This window comes from Cebus imitator, unplaced genomic scaffold (genome assembly GCF_001604975.1).
Source record: "Cebus imitator isolate Cc_AM_T3 unplaced genomic scaffold, Cebus_imitator-1.0 Scaffold164, whole genome shotgun sequence".
NCBI classification, from domain to species: Eukaryota; Metazoa; Chordata; class Mammalia; order Primates; family Cebidae; genus Cebus; species Cebus imitator.
Window position 1 is genome coordinate 1,126,355 of NW_016107479.1, and position 9,605 is coordinate 1,135,959.

The window sequence follows — 9,605 nt, forward strand, 5'->3', positions numbered from 1 at the left end:
AACAAAATTTTGAGCTTTCAGTATCTTTGAGTCAAAATTGTTTAATTTTTAAGAAGGTTTCAAATACTCAAGTTTTATACCAATGTAAACATTTTTAGCCAGTAACAAAATATTATTAAGTAGAATTTTTGAATCTGCTGCATTTGAATCACGTAATTGCTTTTGAAAAAGTTAACTATCATTTTCTGTGTTGTGTGCTTGCATCTGGTTGCAATGAGATTCATAGGTTTTTTTTTTAAAGTCTGCCTTGTTAGATACAATCTGATGAATGCAGAAATGTGATAGGGTGGTATTAAAATCAAACAATATGATCAAGAGAGACAGAAGGAGTATCAGTTTCTTGTACAGTCTGAAATGATGATTGCCTTATTATATAGGCTTGCTCTAAGATGCATTGAAGGGTAACGTTCTCTTTTGATTTTAGAAGTGGGTAATGTATCAGCCTTTTCATTTTTTAAATGTAGAAATCTAGTAACTAGATTTTTAAAATTAAAATTACGTGTTTCCATTACAGATTGTCTTCTTTGTGCATGAATTGGATCTCAGTATCATGAATAAGCACATCATGCAGACAAGGCCATCTAAATAGGAACAGCAACCTAGAATACAAGAGTAAGAAATGCTTACACTTGAGGGAGGGGCAGGTGAAGGCAAAAGAAGAGACTCTGGGATTAATGTTGTCAGAAATAAGTCTCTGGCCTACAAAGGTGGCACATATTGGTAACCAGAATTATAAGACTGATTTATATGTCTGAGAACTCAACCTGGAGTCATAATCAAGATTGCTTATTAGTGCAAGACCTCTCAGTATGATGGTAAATTTCTAGCCCAGATGCTCTAAGTGAAGACATTACTCATTGGGGTACATTCCTCCTGAGAAGAAATCTTCGTTTGTTTGTTTGTTTCACATAAAGGTGCTCCCTGGGCCAGTGTTTGCTTGGATTCATGGATAATCATAGACCAACATCAAATGCCTCATGTTAGGGTAAGAGGTAACACTGCATCCTGGTCATATCACTTGGGCATAGTTTGAAAGCCACTAATCTATCTTAGCAATTTTAATTTGAACTGATGGGTTCAGAACACTCTAAAACTTGGACATTTGCTTTAAGCACAATAATGCAGGCACTCATTTCCCTGGAGCCTGCCTTATGTCGTCTCTCCTGCTTCAGTTTCCTTGAACAGAGACTTCAGAATTACTTCTCCCTTAGACCTTGTAACTTGGTGATTCTTACTTACTGATACGCAGTAACAGCTCCCCTACCAATCAGTGAAGGATATGCTTTCAGCCTTAGACTTCTGTTTCAGAGCAGGACAATATTTACTCACAGTTCTTGTTTATTTAGGTGTAAAACATTTATACAAGCACTAAGAGAATCAAATACTGTGTTTTAAAAGGGTTCTGAGAGAAGCAATCTTTATGCCTGATGTCTTGACATTCTTTTTGTAAACTACTATCAGTATGTTTTCAAGCTTTAAAACTTCTTTCCTAATAAAAATACCTTTAGTCAATTTTATAATGCATAAAACTGATTTTCTTATTTTTCATGCAAAATTCCCACTTTCTACCTTCCAAGATATTTACATATATCTTAATGTTTTTTATGGTAGATACCCCAAAATTTAAAAAAGTGAGCAGATTTATACTTGCCATAAAAATACTTTTATATAAGTATGTTTAATTAAAAAGCACCTCAAACTTAAATGTTTTTTTGAAAACTATTAACCACCAATGCATAACTGATTAAATCAACTTGTCTATAGGAATAACTAAGAGATTATCTATAAATATATGGCTGAGGAGATTTGGGGACATCCATTTCAATGATTCACAGTGGCTTCATGTATTTTTGCTCACATCAAAATCAAACTCAGGTATTCCAGATTAGATCATCTTCTATGCGGACCCAGACTCTTTCTATCTTATGGTTCTACCTTGACAAAAATCTTAGAGTCTTCTCCATTTAGCTGATGGATCACGGAATAAACCACAGGAAAATCATACCTGATTTTTTATCACTTTGGTTGGTAAGTGTTACTCATCGGTTCTATTCCTGTTCCTATTTCATTGGAGTAAGTAAGTAACGGGCCTCTCTAGATTCAAAGGTGCTAACGAATATGTACTTTCTACCTAGGTAATTGCTTCTCAGGAGCAATTCCACACTCATTCTCTGCTACCAAGTGGTTATCCAAAGCCTCTTCACATATTTTCAGTTTTTTGGACAAGAATAAGTGGTGATGATATTTATCTATTAATCTACACTCTGTGAGAGCATAAAGAATTAGTGGTCAGAAAACACAACATAAAAAAAACGTATGGAACATAGCAAAGGCAGCCCAAAGAGATGAATTTATAGCAATAAATGCCTATGTCAGAAAAGAAGATCTCAAATAAACAATATAACGTTATACCTTAAGGAATTAGAAAAAGAACAAACTAAGCCCAAAGTTAGCAAAAGAGAGGAAATAACAAAGTTCAGAGCAGAAATAAATGAAATAGAGACCAGAAAAAACATTACAAAAAATTAACAAAACTAAGAGATAGCTTTTTGAAAAGACAAACAAAATCAATAAAACCTTAGACTAATGAGGGAAAAAAGACAGAATACTCAAATAAAAAAAATAAAAATAGAGGACATTACAGTTGATTCCACAGAAATTCAAAAGATCATAAGAAATGGGTATGAATAATTAAATGTCAGCAAATTAGACAATCTAGAATAAATGAATAAGTTCCAAGACACATAACCTACCAAGATTGAATCATGAAGCAATAGAAATTCTGAACAGACCAAAAATGAGTAAGGAGGTTGAATCAATATTCAAAATTCTTTCATCAAAGAAAAGCCCAGGACCAGATGGCTTCACCACTGAATTCTAAAATTTATTTTCTTCTCTGTTTTTTTTCTCTTTCTCCCAAGTTTTAAGTTCTGCAGTACACATCGAGGATGTGCAGGTTTGTCACGTAGGTAAACGTGTTCCACAGTGGTTTACTACACAGATTATCCCATTACCCAGGTATTAAGCCCAACAGCCATTAGTTATTCTTCCTGATGCTCTCCCTGGCTCCACCCGACAGTTGCCCAGAGTGTGTTGTTCCCCACCATGTGTCCATGTGTTCTCATCAATCAGCTCCCTCTTATAAGTAAGAACATGCAGCGTTTGGTTTTCTGTTCCTGCATGTTTGCTAAGAATAATGGCTTCCAACTCCATCCATGTCCCTAGAAAGGACATGATCTCATTCCTTTTTACCACAGCATAGTACTCCATGGTACATATATACCTTCTTTATCCAGTATCACTGATGGGCATTTAGGCTGATTGCATGACTTTGCTATTGTAAACAGTGCTGCAGTGAACCTAAATGTGCATGTATCTTTATAATAGAATTATTTATATTCCCCGCTATATACTCAGTAATGGGATTGCTGGGTCAACTGGTGTTTCTGCTTCTACGTCTTTGAGGAATTGCTATCTTGTCTTCCACAAACCACTAAACATTTAAAAAAGAACTAGGCTGGGCGTGGTGGCTCACGCCTGTAATCCCAACACTTTCGGAGGCTGAGGCAGGTGGATCATGAGGTCAGGAGTGTGAGACGAGCGTGGCCAACATGGTGAAACTCCATCTAGACTGAAAACACAAAAATTAGCCATGTGTTGAGGCAGGCGCCTGTAATCCCAGCTACTTGGGAGGCTAAGGCAGGAGAATTCCTTGAACCTGGGAGGTGGAGGTTGTAATGAGCCAGGATCACACCACTGCACTATAGCCTGGGAGACAGAGTGAGACTTTGTCACACACACAAAAATGAATAATTTAAAAAAAGAAGAACTAATTCAATTTCTTCTCAGACCCTTTCAGAAAAATTGAAGTGGAAGGAATACTTAAAATTTTCTTTTATAAGGCTAGCATTACCCCAGTATCAAAGTCAGGTAAAGATACTACAACGCAAAAAATTATCGGCTAATATTGCAGATGAATATAGATGCAAAAATCCTCAATAAAATACGAGCAAACTTAATTTTGCTGTTTAATGTCTTATTTAATAACACATTAAAATAATCGTTCACCATGATCAAGTGGGATTTATCCTTGGGATGCAAATATGGTTCAACATAGTGCAAATCAATAGATATGATACACCACAATAACAAAACAAAGAACAAAAACCAAATAATCATCCCAAAAGATTTGGAAAAAGCATTTGACAAAATTCAACACTCTTTCATAATAAAAACTAACAGATGAAGCATAGAAGGAATGTATCTCAACACAATAAAGGCTATTCAAGATAAACTCACATCTAACATCAGACTCACCGGTAAAAACTTGAAAGCTTTTCCTTTAAGGTCAGGGACAAGACAAGAAGGCCAACTTTGATGACTTATTTTCAACACAGTACTGGAAGTCCTAGCCATAGTAGTTAGGCAAAAGAAAGAAACAAAAGAACTACCTAATAGAAAAAGAAGAAGTGAAATAGGAAATGAAGAATAGAGAAAAAAAGAGAAGTTGCAAATAGAGACTATCGGCTGAAGATGTGATCTTATGTATAGAAATTCTACAGACCATCAAAAGGCTGTTAGAAACCAAACAAATTAATCAAAGTTGCAGGATATAAAATCAACATACACAAATCAGTAATGTTTCTATGTATGTATAATGCACTACCCAAAAATTATTATAAAAAACAATCTCATTTATAATAGCAGCAACAACAAAATATGTAGGTGTAAACTTAACCGCAGAGGTGAAAGATTTGTATACTGAAAACTAGAAATCACTGATAAAAGAAAGAAAAGAAAATGCAAATGAATAGAATAATAATACCCTGTGTTCATGGATTAGAAGAACTAATATTGCTAAAATGCCCTTACTAACCCAGGTGATTGACAAATTCACTACAATCCCTAACCAAAATTCAATGTCATTTTTCACAGAGATAAAAAACTCCTGAAGTCCTTACATTTATATGGAACTACAGAAGACCCTGACAGTGAAAACCATTTAAGCAAAAAGAATAAAGTGGAAGGCTCACATTTCATGATTTCAAAATATCTAGTGATTGTAATAAAAAATCTCACGGCACTGGCATAGAAACAGATATATTGACAAATGAAACCAGTTAGAAAGCCCAGAAATAAATCTAGTCATTTTTGGGCAATTGATTTTTGACAAAGGTGCCAAGAACACACAATGGAGAAAGAATAATCTTTTTCATCAGTGGTGTTAGAAAACTGATTATCCACATACAGAAGAATGCCACTGCATCTTTATCGCACATCATTATAAAAGTTAGCTCAAAATGGATTAAAGATTTAAATATAAGGTCTGAAACGATAAATCTTCTAGCGGAAAAGCTCGACAACATTGTTCTGGGCAATTATTTTGTGGATATTATTCCTAAAGCACAAACAAAAAGAAAGCAAAACATAGACAAATGGGATTGTATCAAGCTAAAAAGCTTCTCCATAGCAAAGGAAATTATTAACAAAGTGAAGCGACAGCTCACAGAACAGGAGAAAATATTTACAAACCATTAATGTGATAAGCCAAAAATATGTAAGTAACTCAAACAACTCAATAGCAAGAAAACAAATAACATGATTAAAAATGGGCAAAGGATTTGAAAACGCAGTTCTCAAAAGAAGACAAACAAATAGCCAACAGGTACATTTTTAAAAAGCTCAGTATCACTAATCATTAGGGTAATCAAAATTAAAACCAAATGAGACACCACCTCACACCTGTTAGAATGGCTTCTATGAGAAAGATGAAAGATGAGTGTTGGTGAGGATGTGGTGGAAAGTGAACACTTGTCTGTTGTTGTTGGAAATATAAATTAGTCCTGCCATTATAGAAAATGGCACAGAGATCGCTCAAAAAAAACCTAAAAATAAAACTACCATATGATTGAGCAATCACACTCTGGATACATACCCAGAGGAATTAAAAACAATATGTTGAAGGGATGCCCATGTTCATTGCATGCCCATGTTCATCAGTATTAATCACAATAGCCAAGATATGGAATCAATCTGTGTCCATCAACAGATAATAGATTAAATAATGTGGTATATACACACAATGAAATACCATTTGGCTTGAGAAGAAGGAAATTCTGTCATCTTCAGCAACATGAGCTTGGAGGATATTATGCTAAGTGAAATAAACCAGGCACAGAAAGACAAACACCACATGATCTCACTTACATTACTTACATGCTGACTCTAACAAAGTTGATCTCATAGAAATAGAGAGTAAAAAAAATGATTACCAGAGCCTGGGATATGGGGTTGGGAGGGGCAGGTAGGATGGAATGAGGTTTTGCTAGTCGAGGGATACAAAGTGTTGGTTAGACAGCAGGAGTATCTTAAGATCTATCACACGGCAGGGCGACTATAGTCAATCACAATGTATTGTATATTTCAGAATAACTAAATTTAAAATGTCTTACCACAAAAAGTGGTAAATGGAGGTAAGTAGTATGCTAATTAGCTTGATTTTATTATCTCACATTGTATACATATATCAAAACATCATATAGTACCCTGTAGTGTAGACAATTACACTTTGTCAATTAAAAGTAATATTAATAAGAAAAGAATTAGTGGTCAAGATAGATATATAATTGGAGATCTGGCTTTTTTTTTCATATATGGGGCACTTTTTCTTCTAGTCATATTTAATTTTCTAAATTGATCACAAGACGCTGAGAAGAGAGTGTGGCTTCATTTGGGCTCCAAGCCAGGCTGCTTAGCAGTAGAGATTTAATTTTTAAATTTAATTCTAATTGAAACGAGAACTAGAGATGTAGCAAAATTTAAGAAGTGAAAATTAGAAAATAAAATCAAATCTAGAGGGAGCAGACACTTAAAGATTCACACAGGCTCCTGAATGAGAATACTGGTATCCCACATTACTCTCCTTACTTCTCGTAGTGATAAAGACACAGGTGTACATTGACGTCTGTGGCAAAACTATAGATACATTTAAAATATATTTTAGATAAATACATATATACTTGTGTATCATGCTTTTGTCTCTGAATGGTAAACTATGTAATACATTATATGACAGTAATGGTAACATTAATGCATAAGCTATACATATATATTAAAATTGGCTAAACGTTTAAATGTTCCCATAGCTTCATGAAATGGGACTCAGCTCATTAATATATAGTATAATCTTAAAAGACATTTCATTTTAAGATTTTTTGTCTTGGATGCTAAAAGAGTAGCAGGATAACATGATAAGGGATTCAGCACTTTCAAAGAAGAAAATATCAAGGCCCAGTGTTTAGAAGATCTTCAACTATTTTCTTGCCAATATCTGACTATTCTATGCCCTACTAGCTTTTGTCCATTTGTGCCTAGAAAATTCCCCACAGTGAGATTTTTCCTTATGCATGCACCAAGACTGCTGAACTTTGCCAAACACTGCTACAAAATGTCCCAAAAAGTGGAAGACCGGTGCCAATATACATTCATGATTGCTAATCTTACCCAGGCTCTCAACAGGGCCTGGGAATCCAATTAGCTTTCCATTACCCAACTTAATTCTCATTCCTCCCAGATACTATTTCAAATCTTCCTAACTCTCCTCAAATCGTCAGCTCATCCATCTTCCCCCTCAGATCCAGAAGATTACTTAAAGCCACTGGGGGAAAACTTTTGGACTTCTCACTGCCCAAGAAACAACCAGCATACATCTATCTTTGCCTTTGTCCTTTCGGGACAAGAAGAGTTGACTTTCCATCTACATAATTGATCTACCATCTACCTACAGTCTGAAATCCTTCCTCTCTGGATCCCTTAGACATACTGTAAAATCTCCACCCTCCACCTGCTTGGATCTTGTTTTCTCCACTTCTGGAGGAATCTCATTAGAATTTCATCACGCATGGTTTAAAAAAAAAAAGCAGAAAATAAAAAGTAAACAAACTTCAACCTAAACTACCTCTGCAAGTACTATATTTTTCTCTCCTCTCCCCTTTCCAGTCAAAATTCTTGAAGGCACTATCAATATTTCCTGTCCCAAGTTCCTCAACTCATTCAACATGATTGTTTTTCCTGCCATATGCCACCGACCTTGCTCTCACACAGGTTATCCAGGTTTACATATTGCAAAATGTGGCTACATTTCAGCCAGCTTAACTCCTTGGAAACATTTGATACTGTTGGAAATTTTTCTTTAGGACGCTCTATTTTCTTGCTTCCTGTGGTACAACTCTCTCCTGGTGTGCCTCCTTCCACACCAGCTTCTCTTTGTTTTCCTCTGAACACTCCCTTTCTCTACTCTCACTTAAAATATTGATGACCTTCAAAGCTCTGTTCTAGCCTTTTTCTCCACCTCACTCTAGGACTTATGAAATGAATCCAAGAAGCTTGTGGTAAGTTTGTCCACTCCCAAAACGTCAAAGACTGTAAACTGATGACTTCCAAATCTCTTCTGCCAGTACAGGCATCTTTTCTGGGATCCTTGCCTAAATATTTAGCTGTTTACTAAACACTTTATGTGGATGTTTCAAAGGCCCCTGAAGCCTAACCCACCCAAAGATGTACTCATGATCTCCTTATCTTTCTTCCACATTTCCACACTTAATTCTCCTCTTGTGTTCTCTATCCCAGGAATGCCACTGACATCTACCCAGGATATCTCTCACATCTAGTAAATCACCAAGCAATTTAGTTTCTATTGTCAAATCACTTTCTGGATACTGCTCTTTATTGCCACAGCCACCACCCAGGTCAAAGCAAGTACTATATATTTTTTTTCTGAACGGCCGCCATCTCTTCCTAATCGGCCTTTTTTTCCCCTCAATCTCTCTCTCCCGTAACCTGTTCTCTACAGTGCACTTATGAGAATATGGTTATGATATTCTCCCACTTAAAATCTTTCAAAGCCTTCCTGCTGTCGTTATGATAAAGATCAAACCTCTAAACATTTAATAACTGACTCTACCCTTCATGATCTGACTGCAGTACATTCAGTAGCCCAAAACTTGACAGTATCCTAGAATTCTGTTGTCCAGATATATTGAAATCCCTCAGTTCTTCAAAGCAGAATTTGCTCTTGTCCACATGTAAGCCTTCAGATATTTTTCTTTTCTCTCTAATTCCCTTTAGCACTCCTCTTTTCTATTTGATACTATTCATCCTTGAATTCTTATGTTACATATCACTTCCTCAGAAAACCTTTCTGAAATTTTTGGACTAGTTTCAGTAAATCCTACTGGAATATGACTTCAACATTTACGTACTTCCCTTATCACAATGCCTGTCGTGCTTTATTATTGCTGCCTATTATATTAGTTTCCTATTTCTGCTGTAACAAATTACATCAATTTTTTTTTGCTTAAAACAGCACAAATTTATTATATTTCTAGATATAGGATATAATAAATAGGATAGCAGTGCCATTTTTCTTCTGGAGGATATAGAAGAGAATCAATTTCTTTATGTTTTACAGCTTTTAGGCTGCCTGTATTCTTTGGCTTGTGGCCCCTTTCTCTATCTTCAAAGCTAGCAGGTAGCATCTTGAACTTTCTGTCTTTTGACATCTGCTTCTATTTTCACATCACCTTCTCAGATTGACTTATCTCTCT

The 9,605-nt window shown here is 35.5% G+C and overlaps 2 protein-coding genes across 46 annotated transcripts in view; one reads left to right on the forward strand and one right to left on the reverse strand.

The window, feature by feature from the left end:
• Positions 1 to 5,346, forward strand: part of LOC108314930 (uncharacterized proline-rich protein-like) — a 312,726-nt gene extending 307,380 nt beyond the window's left edge. The window contains exons 3-4 of the transcript XR_005202734.1: positions 515 to 612; positions 4,936 to 5,346. The gene's annotated coding sequence lies outside the window, so the exon portion shown is untranslated. The remainder of the gene's footprint in view (positions 1 to 514; positions 613 to 4,935) is intronic.
• PTPRD (protein tyrosine phosphatase receptor type D) overlaps positions 1 to 9,605 on the reverse strand; it is a 2,344,803-nt gene that overhangs the window by 857,498 nt on the left and 1,477,700 nt on the right. The gene's annotated exons all lie outside the window — the stretch shown is intronic.